General features: G+C 42.6%; 1 protein-coding gene across 1 annotated transcript in view; it reads right to left on the bottom strand.

Annotated features, from left to right (window-relative positions):
• Nucleotides 1-20495, bottom strand: part of sema5a (sema domain, seven thrombospondin repeats (type 1 and type 1-like), transmembrane domain (TM) and short cytoplasmic domain, (semaphorin) 5A) — a 155930-nt gene extending 135435 nt beyond the window's left edge. The window contains exon 1 of the mRNA XM_080864489.1: nucleotides 19979-20495. The gene's annotated coding sequence lies outside the window, so the exon portion shown is untranslated. The remainder of the gene's footprint in view (nucleotides 1-19978) is intronic.
• Nucleotides 20496-20793: the final 298 nt, after the last annotated feature.

The raw sequence follows: 20793 nt of genomic DNA, 5'->3' as shown, positions 1-20793 counted from the left end.
GGTTGTCCTTCACCATGTGCTCATTAACCACTGTGACAAAGCCTTTTGTGCAGGTAGATTTCCTCTGTAAATGCCAATTGGAAGGTCATGAGAAGTACTGAATTGGAGCACAAGTTGACAAAGTGCCAGTGAAGAAATGCAAGTTAAATGAGAGTTTTACCCTGCCAAGTAAGCCCTGCCTCATGTTAACCAAACCAAACAGGAACTACTAACATCGTTAAAACTCCCAAAGTGAAATTTGCCTTTGCAGGCTGTTTCATAGATTTTCATATAATAGCACTGAGGTGGGGAGGTGGTGCATTTGAGAAGCTGCCACGCTTTGGAGACAAGGACAGGAGGGGAAACTTCAAACTTCAGAGGGAAACTGGGAAACTGAGGCTCAAGCAGATTTTCTTCGGGTGTCATTACTGATGCTGATCCCTCGGCACGTCATGCTCCGCTCTTACTAATCAGGTCTCACCATAATGTTTCCTCACTGTCTCTCTCTCTCTGATCAATGACACTCTGCCCTCCTTTAAAAGCATGAAACCTCAGACAGAAAGCGTGAACTGCACAGCTAATCCACTCCACCAGTGTACTGCTAAATTACGCTACAAAGAATGGACAGGTGGGTGCAATGAAAGTAGAGCAGGTAAAGATTATATCTGGCCACACAGGGACAATCAAAGAACTGCAAACAAAGACGTGACTCTGAAAACAGGGAGGAACCTGAACCTGCCTGGTCAGTTCCACCTTTGATTCTGACCATTTTGGAATGAGCATCACAGAGCCACATTCAATCATCGCTTCACTAATGTGCTTTACAGTATTTCAAGGTGAAAGAACTGCTGACATTGCCATTTGCAGTCAGACTTTGAGATGGTTTAGAAAAAATATGAAAAACACTTCAGGGAGGCTGTGCAGCATTCAGCTGGGAGGTCAGTTCTGGTTTTAATATTAAAAAAAAGAAGAAAAATTCAAGGCTATTTTGAGTTAGACAAAGAGCTGCAGTAGCTTGTAATTAGGCTGAAAAGTGCACTTTGCCTGAGACAGTGTGCAGAAGGCTGTTTTTATGACTATAGTTGGTTTCCTCTGGTCTGAATTCAGTGGATAGAGAGAGCATGTCAGCTCCTAAAAGTGATGCAGTGGAAGGGGTTTGATATTCTTTCACAGAAAATGTATTACTAAAAGCCAAGCTGGAGCATTCACATACTCACATGTATCTGCACAGGAATGTCCTGCAGAAACTCCCCAAATATAAAAAAGGTAAGAAGACCTCACTTCATACCCAGAGTAGCCTCTTGTAGCTATTGATTTTGATCCCATTCAGATATGCAAAGCACACCTGACCATGAGCTCTGTCCAGCTCAGGCATGCAGAGCGCTCCTTGAAGTTGGGTCAGTCTGGGGTTGGATCATCTTCCCTCAATCTCCTCTAAAGGTTTTCACAACACTCGTGCATCTGTTTTTTTCATCACACAGACAAGTTGAAGGTGGCGTCTGTGCCCTCGGGTCAAATAAAAATTCAGACAAAGGTCATCATAACCGCATATCTTATTCAATCTTTCATGGTCCAAGGGAGTTTCACATAGGTGCATTATGCAAATGTAACATTTGTAAAGCAGTCATACTGAGTGGGTACTCCAAAACCAGCAGACATGCAGAGTTTAGTTCTCGTTATTTAAAGTTATTTTCATTCACAGAGAGAGGCACAACATAAAACACATTACTATTAATTTGAACATAAATTTTGACACAGGAGGTGTCCTTCCTCCTTGTTTGCTTTAATTAAACTGCAAATTCTTCTTTGAAAGCAAATATTAAATCTGTGCTACTGTTTAACTACTGCAAAGATCCGGGTGTTACATAATTAAAAAAATTGTAGTGTTGTTTTTTTAAAATAAAACATTCAAAGAAATATCACTGTGCTATCATAGTGTTGGGTTTAGAAAGCAAGCATTCACTCTTCAGCTATTCTATGTTCAGCTCGTGGCACGGCTGCCTTGAACTACCTTGTAGCAACAACACTTTGACGACTATGACGAACACTAGTGACTATTTGAGGAATTCATAGTCAGACTAATTGCAAGTCCTTGGGGTACGGTGTCACTGTGCCCCCAAAACACTGACAACACATAATAAGTTTCTTCTAATTGACCCAAATGAGCAACGTAACAAATAGCAATCACTTTGATAGTGTGTCATCACTTTCCTGTAAAAGAAATCTCAGATAGCATCAGGGATTCGAGGCTACAAAGAGTGAGGATACACATCCTGTCTGTCTGCTCGTGTTCTAACCCAAAAAAGTGAGAATGCTACATCTGTCAGAACAAATAGCACATAAAACACACTTGTAAAGCTGGAAATTGCCACATATCATAAAAGCGGTATATCTTTAAGCTTTTTTTTAAACCTGCAAAGACATAATTATCAAAAAACCCACCCTCTGTTTTGCTAGGAAGTGGATGGATGGGCTATAATCATTATAAGAATGCATGTGTCAGCAGGTGTGCACGAGTGTGTGCAAGTGTAAACTTAAGGCTTGTGGTCGGCGTTTAATGAGTTTTGTGGGGGGGAAACTCCAAAGGGTTTCAGGATACGAGTAAGAAGCTGTAGTCTGTATTTGGGCCAGCCAGTATTAACTCTGAGCCGTTATTGCTGCAGGCTCCTCTACAACTTGATTAGGCAGGTATGAGGAAGGGACTCAGTGCGCTCTCGCTCGGCTGAATTGAAGGCGCGCACAAGGACGAGCCAACACACACACACAAACACACGCTCAAATTAATACACAAAGGGACACACACATGCAATCTTTGTCCGTCTTTTTACCCTCTTTCCCAACCACCCCTCGCGTTTAATACAAACACAGTCCTCCAAAAACTGCCACCTGGGAGCAAAAACAATATCATCTAATCAGCTGCAACAGCTACATCAACTTCCCTGACAGATGAAGAGACGCATGAGCCCGCATGGCATGTGTCTATAGCGGTGACACGTCTAATTTAAGCTCACAGCTAAATATACAGTACAGCACAACACTGCCCCTCTGAACTGTGCAGTTTCATGACGCCTTTGATGGCTCAACATCAAAGCTGAATATCATTGCTTTTAACTCTAATATATTAATTCACTTTCTATGTTTAGGTTTTGCCTCATATTGCTGCTGCAAAAGTTAGCTTGCCCTCGCAATGCATATTCATGCAGCATGAGCACACACACACAAACACGCATTACAGCACCTAAGAACCACATAAGACATTAAGCTCCTGAGATTTTGGTTAGCTGGCCTAAATTTCCCTGAAATTATGGCATGTATTAATTTGGAAAAGACCTTCCTGTGTTATTGTAAGAACAATTACAGGTTGTACTCTTGGTTGATACCCCCTGACTGCTCTAAATCCCCAGCAGTCAGTCATACAACTAGTGGGAGTATCTAATGTGTGGTCTCGCCTGCTGTTGTCACATTGGCCCTGGGGTCCATATGAGCTTGATTATAGGCCAAAAACAGATGTTTCTCTCTGTAAATGTGTGTGTGTGTGTGTGTGTGTGTGTGTGTGTGTGTGTGTGTGTGTGTGTGTGTGTGTGTGTGTGTGTGTGTGTGTGTGTGTGTGTGTGTGTATGGTCTCTTCACCAGCTTAAAGCCTGTTTGTAAAAAAGCAAAATGTGTACGTGTGTGTCTGCACAGCTGTTTACCTGGGCTAAAAGTATTTATTACTGCCAAAGCGCTTCTTTGTCAGTGTGCACATGACCCACTTATCAGTTTATGCTTACTTGTGTGCTTTTTGAGGGTGTGAGTATGAGTTCACTTTACCAGTTTAAGTTTAAGGAGTCATTAGAGAGAGAGACCAAAAAACCCTACAACAGACAGCGCTAGCATCAGCTCGTGGTCTAATTTTAGCTCGTTAGCATCAAACAGCAACCACCTTGACTGAAAAATGAAGCAAAAACAGCAGTTTCCCAAATGGCCACTTAAGGCTGGCTCCAAAAACAAGTTAATCCCAAAAGACCCCTGTGATAACACGACCAGCTTTACAGTCAACACACACTTGTTTACAGTATACTAAAAAAAAAAAAGCTGCTGCTAGCTTTTTGTTTGTTTTTCACAACTCAGATCTTTAATTTTTACTAAGTTAGCATTATTAGGGGTTTAGCATCATTAAGTGAAAGCTGCTTGGGGACCCTGGTGGTATAAGATGAATGGAGCTACTGTGAAGCCACCGACTCAAGGTGAGGACTTTCACCATCGCCATTTAGATGTTTTGAATCCTGATATGATTAGAGGAATAGAGGTGACTGTTAAATGTTCATTTGTTAATAGCTTACCAATCATGAATCATTAGCCATCAGCGTACCCCAGATAATCATCATTACTCAATCACAGTATGACCAAGATGTACAAAATGGACTAAATTAAGGACGAAATGAGCGACTGAGCCCATCAGCTCAAGAGGAAAGCATTTACAGAGGCAGCAGACCATAAGAAGTGGACAGGCAACCAGCTTTGATGGGGGCCATTGAGCTCACCTTGCTATTCCAAAAAGCCAAGAGAGAAATGTAGCTACAGGTAGGAAATCTAAATCTTAAGTTACAGAGACAAACAGGACACAAACATTTTCTCTAAGTGCAGAAGTGGATCAATGAACTCACACACTGCAGCTGATTGTGAGTGCACAATACACTCAACACATTTCCATTGGTTTTGCAATCTTTTAGTCGAATCATGCTTTAAAACTAGCTGCACAAGCTGATGAATTAGTTTCAAAGAGACATCAAGGGTACTTCCCACTGTCTGACCTGCATCCTCAGTGTCCTCCTCAGTCATGCTGTTTACCACAATTGCTAATTAAACTGAGCTCACACTGCAATTGCGTATCAGTGATATGGGTATTTTAGGTAAAGTGCCTTTACCAGGTGGGCCTGGGCCCCTTTGGCGCGTCCATAATGGAGGTAAACAGAGGTCAAGACAGAGAGCTGTTTTTCCACAGATTTCTACGGCATCTGAAGCTATCACCATCTGTATTGTACCTCATCAATAGACAAATTATACTAATGCAAATGCGGATGGCAATTTAATGCAATTAGACCAATTATTTCTAAACCACATAGACAGTAAAAAAAAAAAATCCCATATGTCCATTACATTCACACGTAAATATCAAGTATATCTAAAGAATCATTTAAAACTCTATCTTAAAGAACCGAAAGAATTACAAACTGTTAGATGGTTAATGTTGATAGATCTGATCAGACTTCTGCACTGGCTTCATTTTATGGCATCAAAGCTCTGGACTGTCCATCTTTTATAATGTCCATAACACGTGACACAGGCTGCTTTAGCTGCTAGCTGTATGATACTAACTACCTCAGCTAATTTAAAACACTGAACTGGACCTCTGAACTATGTTTATGGCTTGTTGCGCAGTTAATTGTGCTAAAAGGCCTTCTGTGTTGGTTAATAATATTCTGGTATTACTCTATTTATACATCAACATTTCATTTCTAATGCATCTGTGGATGCACTTTAAACACTGAGGTAGTTAGCATTAGCTAAAACTAAGATTGTGACGGCCAAAACGCCAAACAAAGCTTCAAAGCTCAACACTTCTTTAACCGCTTATCAAATGCAGGAGAAATGGTCTGGAAAATATGCTACATTCACACCTATGGCCAATTAGAATCAAATATTAACCTAATATACATGACTTTGGACTGTAGGAAGAAGACAGAGTACTGGGAGATGCAGCTACCTACTGCAGCACCGTGCTGCCTGTCACAGTGGTCATATTTTTTAATTTATTGGCCATATTTTTTAGGCCTTAGTTAGTATTTACATGGATGTTCCTCTGTGCAAAAAATCCTATTGACTCAAACCCTCAAGTATGAGAGTGTGTATGTGTTACAGATAAAAGAATTTGATTGTGATTTAATTTGTTTTGTAGATTAGCTGTTGAAGTGTGAGGATTTTCTGTTTTTGTTCTATTTTATATCAGTGGAATCAGAATATGTTTGGGCTTGGGACTGATGGTTAGACTAAGAAATATGCTGGATCTCTTCAATCAAGAAATAACCAGCAGAAGACTCGACAGCAACAATAATCTCTTTTTGCTGCCCCAGTCTTTTGTAAGTCATACAATAAAACAGCTTTATGTGCTGATAATTATGAAGCTGTGAAGAAATCTGCCTCTCTTGGCAATATGGAAGAAAATCCACACTCTCGCCTCTCAGGTGTGCGTGTGTTTCTTTTATACTTATGTGATTTGGGGCGAAGCGTCTCCACCGGTAATCAGCAACACGCTAAGCAAATCATAACTTAAAGAAATTAGGAAAGGGAGCTCAATATCAACCTCGTGACAGTTTAAACAAACGTCTGTGTGTGAAATTGGATTTATCAGTTTAAACGGATTGGACTAATGACAAGGGGGACAATGATATTAAGCGCCTTAAAGAGGAATTTATTTTTTCTATGATCTGCGAGACGATCACTTGGGACAGTAATTTGCTGAAATAAGCACCCAAACTGGCTATTAGAGCCACCAATCGGCTCACTTGAGACCAAGAGGCATGTTTCACAAAAGCAATTTGTGAGCACGATACACTCTGGCAGCCTCCTGTTTCACAAATAACTGTCACACACAGACAGCAGCTAAATTAGCAGGTTCAACGGCGCTTCAGTATGGTCTTTCGTCTGGTTCCCCAGCAAGCCTCTGCAATCTGCAGTCACCCACGGCGCTCTTCTCAGTGTAGGCTGGTAAAGATGCGATCACGTGATCACCTGACCACATTATTTCTGTTTTGCTAAACAAAGGAGACTTCAAAATGTAATTTGTGATATTTCAAGAGCATTTGTTTACAAAGAGACTGCTTCAGAGAGATGAGTTGTTGAATCCTGTAAAATGAATTTGCTCCTGGGTGTCAAGGCGGGTGGCATGTTATCAAAAACGGCAGCGGTATTTCAAACAGATCTGCTTACTTTTTGTTGCTGTAATGTCTGCGATTTTATCGACTCAAAGTATAAATCTTTTCTCGTGGTGAAATGTGAACTGGCAGCTCTTCTGATTTTCCGTCTTGTGTCAGTAAACTGAATTGTCCTACAGAATACCGTCACAGAAACCCAAAAGGGAATTATCACATGGTTACACTCAAACGCGTGGAGTCGATAGATGAAGTCAGAACGAATTTAGGTCCTAACTTTACTGCAAATCACTCTCCAGCAAGTGGATGCCTGCATCAGTGATATCTGCTGTGCGTGTTATTTTTGTTCAAGTGTGCAAATGTGCGTGAGTGCAAGTGTGTCTTCATCGGAGGCACTGAGCTACTCAACTGACTGAAAGGCTGAAACTCCAAGAAGAAAATGAGCCTCACACTGACCCACTCTTCTACAGCGACAGGCGAAGGAGTTGAGAGGGAGATGGGGCGAGAAAGTCGTTGAGGGTCACTTGAGGTAGATTACTGGAGAGAGGCCGGTAATAATGAGATGCATACAAGAACAGAGGATGAAGGAGATGCAGGAGAGGATGAAGGGTAGTGGTTGGGTGAGATAAAATTGAGGGAGAGGGCAGGGATGGAGGAGGTTGGAGTAAAGAGAAGAGGGATGTTAGAGGTTAGGTGTGAACAAAAGGAGCAGTGAGCGAGGAGGAGAATGGACGGGATTAAGAGAACATCGAGGTTCAGGTGGAAACAAAGAGGAGTTTAGGAGCACTTCAGAGCAAGGAAAGAAGGGCTGGAGGTGAAGTGTGGCTTTGCTGTGAGGAGTTCCTGGGATCTCCATAAATCAAACATACCACATGCCATAAAATAAGAGTTTTTCGCATCTCTGCAGTCCAGCACTTGTCAGGAAAAGCGGCCCCGCGGAGGTAATTGAATCAGGACACAAAAACAACAGAACAGACTCACGTTGAGGCGGTCGGGCGCAGCTGGGAAAGCAAAAGAGACCCTTCTTTTAAAGAAAATGGAAAGGAACGACCAGGGGAAATAGTGGTATTTGGAGACCGAGGTGTCCAGAGAGCTGATTCTAGGCGGCCTTTCATACAAGCCAGGGCTCCAGGTGCAGCACAAAGCAGGTCTGTTTCACAGCCTGTTCCCCACCACCTCCTCTACACCTCGAGTCTCACCCATCCTTTTTTTTTTTTATCGTTTTGTTTAATGCAAACTGCAAACATATGACTGCAATCAACCATCACGCTGTGAAATGACAACAGAGAGGGTGAGAATGGATTCAGATTTGTCCCCTGACAAAAAGGACGTGCAGCTTAAAATAAACCAGTCTGCACAAAAATACCTGCGACAGCCTGTCTGCTTTTACAGGCTGCGAGCATGTTGCGGGGACGGGAAGAAGCTGCTGACTTTAAAGCGCTCTGTTTTGCAGCGTGCTTTTAATTGGGCTCGTCCAGTAAACTACCACTATTGTAAAGGGGAAATTGCCTGTAAAAACTCGGTGAAGACTCACTCTGGGAGCAGCATGTGAATAAACACAAACAACACTAGGTGTAAATGAGCCTAATGGGGGTGGGGGGGTGGGGGGGGGGGGGGGGGGGGCCTGAATCGTATCTACAGCTGGCCCAGACTGTTAATGTCTGCACTTTTTCTATTAGACGGGACCCCCTGGCTGCCTCGTACAATTATGTTATTCTTCTGGGACTGTGAGTGTGGGTGTCTGCACTGTGAGACGGTGTCTGGAGGTGATAAAACAGCAGAAAGCACATAAATAATGACTTAATGATCCCCTCCACCCTAAGCTGTAATGATGACGATGGAGTTTTGCAACCCGGGGACGCTGGTGGAGGCGGGTGGGGTAATCCACATGTGGCCTCCAGGTGTGCTTAACTTCTACAATGTTACTTCTTAACCTCTAAACTCACCAAGGCTACACTCACTTTTACTTTGTTCCTTCTGCACCGTCCACACCGCCGCGTATACGGCTAGAAATGTTAAGCTTTTCTCGCGTGGGCACGAAAGCTGTTTTCAGGAGAATAAAACCGCTGAACATTTGTCTTCTTTTTAAGGAGAGGACGCGTGTACACGATGGAAAGAAAAAAAGAAATGGGTAGTTTTGAGTGACAGACTGGGAGGAATCAGACGCCGAATCAGACGTGCGGCTAAATTATAGTGTAGTCACTGAGGCAGAGATAAGAGTTTGCGTAATTGTCCAGGTACGTTCTGCTGCCAATGCTTTACAACAAAAGCAGTAAATCATGTGGCTGTAAACTGTAATTAACATCCTTTTGCCTCCTTCCCGTTAATCATGCTCCGCGGCTAAATATTGATGTGTTTGAGACATTTTTGAATGTCGTGCTGAAGGTGTTTTTAATTATTTTGCCAACAACTAATTGGCTTTAGCGGCGTCTGGGAAGCTCAGGAGTTCAGCGAGAACTCTGAATGTCATCGATTTACACTGACAGTGGGGGGATGGGGGGAGATGTAGCACTAAAGAGTGAGAATCAAAGAAGAAATAACGTAAGCGTAATCTGCCAATTAGTATAATTGCTTCAGCTAAAAATTATGAACCCTGGATTCCAGAGAGGCTGAGAAATCGCACGTAGTCCACATATGTTTTAAAAACCAGGCTAAGAAGAAGCATATATTTGGAAGGAGAAAGTGTTAATCAAAATATATAAGGAGTCAGCGCAGGTGTGCACCTGCGTTGACGACAGTGACAGATTACATTAGGTGATCTGTCACAGCCACCATAGTGAATCATGGCAAACTCTAATTATATTTTGACTTTACTGTGATCACCATTAATTAACACAATTATCATCAAAAATTTAGTAAACTTTTTTAAAAAGTTCTTTTTAACAGAGGATTTCCTTGAACTTTAGTTCAGCCAGAGATACTTTCATTCAAAGGAGATTAGTGTCCTATCTACAGTTAATTATATTTAGAGGTATGGCTCTATTCTGGGACCTCTCTGCCCGTCCACGTGCATACATATAAAGCCTGAAGCTGAGAGGAGCAAAAACAAGAATACAGAACAGAGTAGCCACCACGGACACAACACATGGCTTTGATGGAGTCAACATAAAAAGGAAGGGCTGGGGTAAAGGTGGGTAGCAAAGTGGCCTGCAGAGGCAGCAACAACTGCAGACAGGCTAAGAAGCACACTGGGTTTAAAAGACCAGACAAATCAGGATCAGCGTCCCTGTAAAATGGAATGACAGTTTTATATAGATTATCTTATTTTCCTAGTTGCTGGAAGCCAACTATAATTCAGCAATAAATGAAAACAAAACGGCTCCAAATTCTGCTGTTATGTAATTAACACACAAACACTCCGAGTTAAAGTGGGAAGAAGGATTGTTGGCACCCCTCAGTGAGTTACTGAATCATGACTGTGCTCCCTGACCTTCCCCCGTATCAGACGAAGGTAAGCGAAAAAGATTTCTTCCCTCTGGGGATGAGTATAGCAGTAACATCATGGTTTTCAGTGCAGGGTGAGAAGGAGGGTGGATATTGTAATGGGGCTGAGGAAAGAAGAGATGTCTAATTTTCTCTAAAACACCCAGAATGGTTTGTGGATCTCCAGATGCATATCTCAGGCTTTTGTAACACAATCGGAGACATTAAAAAGAAAGAAATGGGCTTTATTCGCACAATTACCTCCTGAGTATCAGCTGCTTGATGGTGTCTAGCAACAGCTTCCTCTTCACATTGTGCAATACAACTCCTTTTTTTTGTGTGATCTTCTAAAGTCAATAAAACGACATTGACCCTGCGAGAAAGGGTGCCCTTTTGCCCTCTGCTGTTGCAGTGATGGGAGTACTTTTCTACCCAGAAAGCCCTTGGGGAATAGCGTGAAGCACAAAATAGATCAGGATGCTACGGGGCCCCTGGCTTCATAAGGGCAGAAGTCTATTTTTAATGACAAGCGGAGCACCGCAACACAGTGTGGCGGCAGGGCAAGTCCAGAGGAAATTTAGCGTAGGAGTTCCCTCGCTCACTGCGCCTGTCTGAAGAGTTCTGAGGCTTAAATCAAAAACAACTGCAGAGGGTTTTACCTGCAACAGAAAATCTATTTTGTTGAGCTCATCTCAGCTGGTGCTCATTAAGGAAAACTTGGGCTTTTCGTTTTGTGCAAAATTTTATGCAAAATTTGCAAGATTTTTTTTGCATCTGTGCACATTTCCTCCATTTTTGCATGTATCTGTATTTGAAAGGGCAGCTGGGGAGGAGGGGTCAGATTTAGGGTCAGGCCGGGGTTGCGACCAAACCCATTCCTGAGAAAGTGAAATTGGAGCCTTTCCTCTTGAGCCACTGCATCCTGCTTGACCTCCAGAGTCCTGCATATATGCGCCTGAGCTGCATGTGAAACAAAGAGCAGAAGTATTCCTATTTCTCATATTTGTACAGAGATATTTTTGCTACTGCCTCTACTCTCTCTGCCTATTCTCAGGGGATTATTTGTTGATTTCACTTTTCCATCTGACAGCCTCTGTTTCTTTTCCTTAGTCGAATCTCAGCCTACACTGCGCGATGCTGCAGGGTTTAAAGCTCATCTCCTCCGTACCACAGAAATACACACAATACACACCTTAAACTATGTGTACAATGCAATGTGTGTTTTAGGCGCTTTGGAGTTTCCTTGTATTTGAGTTTTCTTTTTTCTATGCAGGAACAAGGAGGGAGGGGAGGAAAAAAAACACATCTCATCTCATCCTAAAGCATCTTTTAACAATCCTCTTCAGTCCCAATAGGGCAGCACGGCGGAAGCAGCACAGGCAGAGAGTCAGCACAACTCTTGAACGTAACTCACTTCTCTGGGGAACTGAGCAACACAATAGAGCCGGAGCAGGATAGAAACATTCTTTGGTTTCAGCATAATCAGATGACTGTATTACACTGTCTACTGAAAAAAGGATACTGATGGCAATACCTCTACAATTACTAATTGTCTTTTGGAGCAACTGATATCCTTATCGCTGAAGCCCAGTACCTGGCTCGACTTAATGTTCCACAACAAACTAGCCCGTGAAATCAAACTCTCACCTGCGTGCAACAGCAGTCAGCTCCACATGACCACATCCTCTTATACGCAGATAATAATAACAACAATAGTAATATTAAAAATCCAGCCAGCTCAACATGCTGAAAAGCTACAAAATAAGGTACCTGCTCCTGGCAGGCATCCACCCAGTTTCCAGCTGAGGGCTCATTCTTCCTAATAGTTTATTTAAGTAAGAATGAAATGTTATTCAGAAGGAATAATAAGTGGTTTGTTACTCACTGCTGGTGGTTTAGCTCGGACCACACATCCTCTGTGTGGTTTCACCTTCAGAACTGAGAAGGCATTGTGCCTATGACCGGGTAGACTACACATTCGCACTGAAGCTCCACACAGACCGGTAAAGAGGGTGACTCATGAGAGTCTCATGTCTGAAGACTGTTTGCGGGCAAAGGTTTGAAAACAAGGAGCTCTTTGCCACACGACTGTGTTTTCTTGCTTTTATGTTATGGTATTTTATTAAACATAATACATTTGTAAGTGCTTCGATGTTATATACATTGTGGAATTGATAGACAACTTATTCTTGATGGACAAATGGATGTTGTTAACCTTTGTTGTTCACTTTTGCATGTTTAAGGGAGATATTAGCTTTTAATTCCATGATTCCTTCAGTCAGGCTAAAAACAGCTGCATGAACCTCGTGCAGTATTGAGATCATTCACATAAGAGTGTTTTAACCTATAGTTTGTTTACTATTTGCTAAACTTTAAGCTTTTCCTCCTGATTTTTCTACACAGAGAAAAATCCAAGTCAGTCCACTCATTGGCCAGATGTGTCTGGACCGAGAGCAACACAAGTAAATACAGGAAGAAGGTGCCATGTTCTTCTTTATTGGAGAACACAGAGAATTCACCTTGATTTCACGGCTAGTTGCTGTCCCCTACAGACCATTGCACATTTCTAGTACCTTTCCACATCCCAGAATACAACGAATCCATGGCTACAAGAAGTTTTTCAACTCAAACGTACACCTGGTAGCTGGTTCGGATTGAGGTTGGCTCACGTTCACACCATAAACGAACGTCTCTTGAGTTAATTTGGAATCGCACCAAAACCACCTCCTCCAATAGGTCTTGGTGCGGTTGCTTTGGTCCACGATTACTTTATTCACACCTGCATAAATGAACCACACCCAGGGGAAAACGAACCAGAGCTCGATCTAAATGGATGAAACACTGCAAGTGTGAAAAAAGTTTAAAAAGCTAAAATATCAATACAACAATTAAATTATAGTTCATCACATAAAAACTCTTTTGTAAGTTATTACTACTTATGATCCTATTATTATTGACCTTTATGTTATTGACTGTAGACGTGAATGTAAATCTAACTGGCTGTTTGTCACCCTGTGTTGGCCCTGTGATAGGCTGCCGACCTTTACCCCACCTTTTACTATATGTCAGGTGGGACAGGCTCAAAACCCCCTTGCTATCCCGAATTAAATAAGCAGTAGAAAATGGATGGATCCAATTAAATGATTACCTTGGATAAGCAGTAATAATGGATCAGTGTGGAAAAAGTGTTCCACCGTTGTGGTTGGTTTTTATGATGTTAAATATTTAGTCCAGGTATTCAAAGTAAGAGCCAAAGGGTCATAAGAGTGATCTAAGTATAATCCTGAGATAATAAGCAGTGTGGGAAAGACAATCTCTGTTCTGGATTTGTTCTGGTTTGTGGCGTTTTCATCTTTTGGTGTAAAATTTTAGACGATAAATGCCAATGGTTCTTTGGGGGAACTGCCAACAATAAGAAGCCCAAATGCAGTGTAGTTTTTAAGCCAAGAAATCTTGGGGGCTATTTGTTTAATCTCTTATATTTAAGCATATTTTTAAAGCTGATTATGGGTATTTGTATAAGATCTAAAAAAAAAAAAAAGTAGCTACAAAGCAGCCATTGACGCATATTTCCAAAAGTAGAGTGGATTAGAAACTTGTAAAAGCATAAAAAAGGAGACGCTGTGTCAACCTATTCAGAATAAAAAACTTCTTAACTATTTTCCACAACCCGGGATGCAGATATTTGGCAAAAACTGCCAAATTTCTGCTTTTAAACTGAGGCAGCTGGGACAAGGAAATGAGCTTCTCTGATCTTTGTGGCAAATAAAATTGTTTTTTTTTTCTGAAGAGACAGTAAAGGAATGCAGTCAGGACACATCTGAAAGTGTAAAAGTAGAGATTTTGAGGATTTTGAAAAGTGACATAGACATATAACCTTTATACCAATTTTCCCTTTCATTGCCTTACTCTTTTCTATCACCTGTCCTCTTCCTCTGCCTCCTGTCTTTCATCATCTTTCCTTCTCTTGATGTCTTAGCTCTCTTTTCTCTGTCTTGTTTGGTCCTGTCCTGCCCCCTTTTCCCTCTCTGAGGACGTCTTGCACTGACAGCTGAATCCAGCAGACAGATGCATCCGGGAACAGACTGGACTGCTGCCTCTTGAGGGAACCTCCTCCTTGTACACTTAACAATTTCCCTCAGACCCGTTCACCCTGCCTGTCTGCTCATCTCCCTATCACCCTTTCCATCTCCATTTCTTCAGTTTTCTTTCCCCTGCCCTTTATTTTTCCATTCAAAAAGCAGGCACCTCCCCTCTTTGTTGGGCAAACTTAAGCTCTTATCTTTTCACCTATATCTGCGTTGTCGCCTCTCCTTTTCTCTCTTTATGTCTCTCCTCTAATCTCCCTCTGCATCTCTCTTCCATTCCCATTTTTTTCCCCGCGTGGCCAAACTACAAGAAGTGGGCCGCTTTATCTTTTTAGATGTTATCGCAAACTTTCATATGAGGTCGGATAAAAAAGAATATAGCACCCTCTGTAATTCCGTTTCCTCCTTCATCTGCTGAGGGACGCATCCTCTTGCAACTTGAATATTTTTTCTTCACTTCCTTTTCTTGTCTTTTTTTTCGAGGATATTGCACTGATTAGCCCATCGTAATGATTTCAAAGTACAGATAAATGTTTTCATTTGCTGAAGATTAAAGTATTTTCTGTATTTATATCCTCTCACTGATCAAATTAGAGCCTCTCCGGCTGTTTGCGGCGCTGCGATAGATGAAGCTCCGATAGTACTAAACGCATCACATCAAAAAAGCTTCTTATCGTATAATGATATGCTCCATAAAGATAAGGAGCAAGCATTTTCGTCCCACGAGGAGTTAAAAAAAAAAAAAAACTCAAACCCGCGACCGATTGCGAGCTACATAGTCTCCTGTTTATTCGAAGGCATACGGTAAACACAAATAAAAGCGCAGAAATCACACACATGGGCCTGCTTTAGTAGTGGGTGGGCGCCTAATTTAGTTGTGACTATACATAGCAAAGAGTCTCAAAGTCTCGCAGGAGGCAGTCCAGTTTTGCTCTCATCTCAGAGGTACAAGCTGCAGCCTGAAAGAAGAAGCTCCTACAAAAGGGGAAATATACGAGCTGAGCGCCGCTATCAAATGATCCTCTCATTCATGCTTCAAAGTCATTCATCTTCCAGAGAAATACAGCAGGGTGACGGCCCGGAGAGGGAGAAAAGTGTGTATTTCCCCCTGTGTATGTCTGCATGTGTGTTCGGTGACAACTCATGACTCATTTCACCCTTCAAACAGCCCCGTGGCACTCAATCAGTCAATAAACAAAGACCAACAAAGCTTCTCCTCCACTCTTTTTTTGCCCCCGCCTCTCTTTTAAAGAAAAAAAAGCCTCTTTTCACCTCTTTTCCCCTGACTCATTACACCTCATCACACACTCTCTCCACGCTCCCGCCTTCTCATCCTACCCCCCACCTCTCAGCGACTCTCCTGGCTAGCTTCATCCCGACGCAAGTGTAAATGGAAGACTACAATACACTCCGAAACTTAAAGTTTACAATAATCGCCTCTCCTGATGTCACAAAAAAAGAGTGAAAGTTGGGAGCCTTCTCTGTTCAACCTTTCAAACACCCTCTCAGCTTGATCCTTAGTAGGGAGAAAGAGGCTTTGGGGATTATTCAATCATGACCCAAATAGTCCGCTCTGTGTTTCGCCTGCGCTGGCATCGTGGTTAAAAGACAGATTCCTCCACTATCTGAGTGGGGTTGGAGGTTGTCGTGAAAGAGGGGGACAGAGCTAATGCAGTGTAGCTGTGCTGGCGAGTGACGGCTGGTTTAGTGGTGCTAATTCCTTCTGACGTGTGGACATGCGAAGGGATGTTTAACTCAAACCGCAGGCGTTCACTCTTGGATCCAAGCAGCAGAAGCAATAGCACATCCAGGATCACATATCGCTCGCTCACACCTCCCTGCCTCACTCTGAACTCAAATTATTTCCTACACCTGCCTTTGCGCTGCTTCTGCTGTTTAGCATGCAGTGTGAAATTACCACAGCTTCCTCTGTCTGTTTTACAAGGATAGGTCCCATCAGAGAACTGGTGTGTTTGTGCATGTCTGTGTGTGTGTGTCTCTTTTTACACGTGCACTTTTTTATCGTTTCATTTCCACCTCTTTTGCATGTCAGTCTTAATTTTGCACCTGTACGTGCCTTGTTTTTACTTTAGCTCACTTTACCCCGACTGAGCAGCACTGTAATATAATAGTCCTCGCAGGAAAACAGACTCACAACGTGAGTTTTGGAAAAGATGGCGCCATGTTTGTTTTTTAAAAAGCGTCAAACCTTTCACGGGTGACCTTGACGGAAAGGGACTCGGATCTCCGTGCGGCACACAGAGACGTAGACTTTTGTGAGGATAAACAACAGATGCTTTGGGGTTGCATTATGCATCCCACTTCATAACTTCCGCTCTCTGTGGCAACTGTTAGGACACTTTGGCCTTTAAAGAACAGAAGTGGCGTGGCTGATAAACTTTCATTTTGCCAACATTTTCATTTCCTCTCAACAGCCTTTCAAATCCCCGGTAGGAAACCTTGAGAGTAGCCATAGCAACATTGCACCATCTTGCTATATCACTGACAATGACAGAAGTGAAAAAGAAAGAAAAGGAGAAAAAAATGCTTAGTTTCACCCTGGCAACTTTCTCTTTTGTGTCAGGACAGGTCAGAAATGGCACAAACGGGCACTGAACTCTCCTCAAAATGAATTATAAAGTTAAACAGTCATCCAACATGTGGGATGATTCTCTGGAGCTGCCACAGTCTTGAACTCAAAAGTGGCAGGAGGACCAAGGAGGAGGGATGAGATAATGGCAAAGTGGTTGTGATGTATAAATAGCCTGTGGTAGCTTGAGGACAAAGCACAGCGGGAATGAGCAGAAAACCACTTCAGCTATTGTTTGCGACTCCAAGTTTCCTTGCTTAGGAGCAATAAATCATCCATTTGGGGAGAATTAGTCAAATCTGCCCTTCCATGCAGTTCTCACCCAATAAACTCACATCTTTTGTGAGGCTGCGTGTACAGAGACAAACTATAACAAAACCCCATCTTGCTGGTGTCACACAAATAAGTAACCAATGGGGCCTTAGAGAGGCCAGAGGCTAATGGCTGTTTAGTTTGCACGTGCAAGACAATGCCTTTCGCTTTCCCTCCCAACGGAGCTCGACCCCCGAGGGGATGTTGAATCACAAAGGTCGACAACAATGGGGCTTGTCATTCAATCAGTTTCCACGGTGACCACACAGTCTCACCGTGCTCCGACACCACCAGAGTCATCGCAGAACATCTTCAGGCTGGGACTAATTGCTGTGTTTCTGCTGGGGTTCTGTGTCAGCGCTCAGGCAAACTCCCCACGCAACACAAATATCAATCACGGCTAATCATATGCTGCTCCTCACAGCACGCTGGAATGTGGAGCAAGTTTACATACAATGGGCTCATGTGAGCCTGCTGCTCGTCTCTCTGTCAGTGCAGGGTTAGGGTTAGGGGTTAGGGTTAGGTGGTGGTGGGGGTTTTTTTTGCACGCCACAAATACTGCTTATTACAGTTTCCCCTGTAAACGATCATTAGCAAATGCAGTTTTTCCTGTTTTGTCCAAGCAACCGTCCAAAACTCAAAGATAACAAATGCACTTTTATCAGAGACCAAGAAAACGCAGCAAATGTTCACATCTGAGAAGCTAGAACCACTAATCTGGATTAAAAGTTACTTAAAAGATTTATTAAGCTTCAAAGTAAATGGCAGTTTCCTCAATTAATTGTTTACTTTTTCTCTCTTTAAACTGATGACTACAGCTCTGAGCCTTTTTTCCTCTCTCCCCATTCAATATTTCTCAAGCATTTCAGCAATTTTGTCCCAAAAACTTCCTAGCACTTATTTCCTCTTTTATTTCCCCTTTTTCTTTTCCAAAGGGACTTTAGCTTCCAGCGTCTAATAAAAGGCCTGAATAATTCTTCCATCTGGATGATGGTCACTTATTTCCACTGGTGTGATGGCACATTCGAGTCCCAGCATCCTTAAGGTCAATACTTAAGAGACATCCAAAAAAACCTTGCAAAACCGATAAAAACAGCGAGTCTGAATGGAGAAAAGAGTTTGGCATGGGTTGGACATTCTGGACACGACATGTGAGAAAAATGTGCACGATTTTGTAAAAGGTGTTTGCCTCAAGCCAGGAAAAACATTGGGGAAAAGCAACTTAGTTAACAATTATAATGTACACTCATCAGCATAGTCACAGTTGGAGATTAGCAACCCTCTAAACGTGCTGCAAGGACAGGCTCATGAGGGGCATTGAGGTAGCAGCAGAACCACATACATAAACTCCTGACAGCAGAAATCTTTCCATCTCTTCTTTTCCCCCTTCACAGCAGATCCCTCAGTATATTTAACTTCTCCTTTCTCATTTTTTTAACCAACTCACTGACGAATATGATGAATGCCATGTCAGTTTGGCTTTTGTGGAAGAGTTCTGCTTGCTTGATTTTTTTTCAACATAAGAAAAGTTAAAATGAAGCTTTTATTCCAATAGCAAAATAACTTCTCTTTATTTTCTTTTTTTTGATAGTTTAACAAAAACCCTGGGTAAAAAAAAAAAGCCTCCAAGGACAGCTCTGGCTGTGCAATGTGTGAGTGAGCAGAATTTAATTTGAGGTGCATGGCTGAAAAGTTTGAATACCTCAACAAAGAGATCAGCAGAATGAAATAAACTCGGCACATCTTGTTATTGTGATTAAATGAAAATTACTAGCATTAAACTGCGGAAAATCTGTGTCTCTCAAAGGGCACTCATTCATTCTTGTGGAATCAAAACGGTGAGAAAGAAAAATTCAACAAAAGCTGCAGAGATTGAAATCTTTACTCTATTAAAGCAGGAGCAAAACATTACATATAAAAGCAAGGACGTTTATTATAAGGAAAAATAATAATAAGTGGAATAAATCCTTGAATAACATCCAATTTTGTTTTAATGGTTAACTAAAGATGTGGATGTGAAAATTCAACAACTTGTCTCCTGTGAAGCCACTGATGTTTTCAGGATTGGTGCACTGCCATTTGCTATACTGTTGGGCCCTTTCCCCCCCTTATTTCTTTTCTTTTTAAAAATTGTGACACACATATTTTCCAAGCATCTCCCAAAATAAGTCGGAAGGAGTGAATGAAGCAGAGGCTTAGCTATTAGATCGTGATATGAAACCCTAATCAGCTGTAACGAGATATTAGAAAGAGGAAAGCGAAAAGCCAGACACTGCTGCGAATGTGTGAGATGTAAAGATCTGATGAAAGCTGTGAGGTACCTGCTGATGGCCGCACTCTGCCAGCACCACCAAGCGGCGAGACGTCGCAGAGCACAATGCAAAACTTCTAAAACTGATTATTTACCCCATTGTGGAGAAGTGCAGGCATGTGCCCCAAGGCATGCAACCCTATCCCCATCCTGCCGGATACTGTTTGGATTTTTTACGCATGTTAACGTGTGATTTAAGTACAAAATGTCATTTAAAGATGAGTTAAAGTCGTCCGTTGTGATCAGGAGAAAAACATGTTAAGAAATGCAGAAATCAGACGCATATCTGAATAACATCAATACTGGCGCAGAGCTCAAAATAAAACAAAAAACAAAAAAACGCTTTTTATTTTCCATGTCTTACCAAGTGAGGTGTCCAACTCCCGGTCATCTAGTAGGGAGCGAAGCTGCGTGTCTTGTCCCGGTGAGAACAGCGCGGAGGAAAAAGACAGAAAGCAAATATGAGCTAAGGAGAAAATATCCTCACTTCAGCTGTGCCTCTGGTCAGAAATGGACCTCAGTAAAACTCGGTTAAACGGAGATGGTGCCGTCTCCGTGCCGGCGGAGGAGCCCCGTGTGCTATCTCTGCTCCCACGGAGGAGCGCTCTGGTGCCGGTGGCTCCTCGGCGCACGATCTGTAATCGGACAACGCACTGTCGCGCTGCGCCACAGACGATATGCCTCCGCTGTGTGGCGAAAAAACGACGGCGCGTTAAAAGCAAAACTTTCCTTGCGCTAAAACGCTCAGCGCCTGTGCGAGAGGAGCGGGAGGAGCGGAAGCGGCTGATGCGCCCGGTGCTGCTGGCGGTTACAGCTGCGCAGGGTTGCGAGCAGGGTTTTGATGGCTGAGGACTGCGCCCCCACTTTGCGCGTCCACTCCAGCAGCAGCAGCAGCGAGGAGAGACGTGGCAGCGGCGCACAGCTGTCCTGCAGGTGGAGGAGAGGACTAGAGCTCACTGAGCGCTGGAGCTACAAGTGGGATGACAGATTTGGAAGATCTTCAGTTTTTCTTTTGTTTTCTTTCTTTTTAAACATATTTACTTAGTCATGCACTTGTTTTCAGGTGTGAAAATCTCCTCTAGATCTTCTCTTTCATGAAGGTCAGAGGTCAGTGTCATAATCTGAAAAGCACTCCCTCCCTTTTTTTAATTGAACTCATTTGCATTAAATCCTCAGGGT

The sequence above is a fragment of the Rhamphochromis sp. 'chilingali' genome (genome assembly GCF_963969265.1).
Source record: "Rhamphochromis sp. 'chilingali' genome assembly, chromosome: 18".
NCBI lineage: Eukaryota > Metazoa > Chordata > Actinopteri > Cichliformes > Cichlidae > Rhamphochromis > Rhamphochromis sp. 'chilingali'.
The sequence above is the reverse complement of the archived record's forward strand: the minus strand, read 5'-3'. Positions and strand labels throughout refer to the sequence as shown.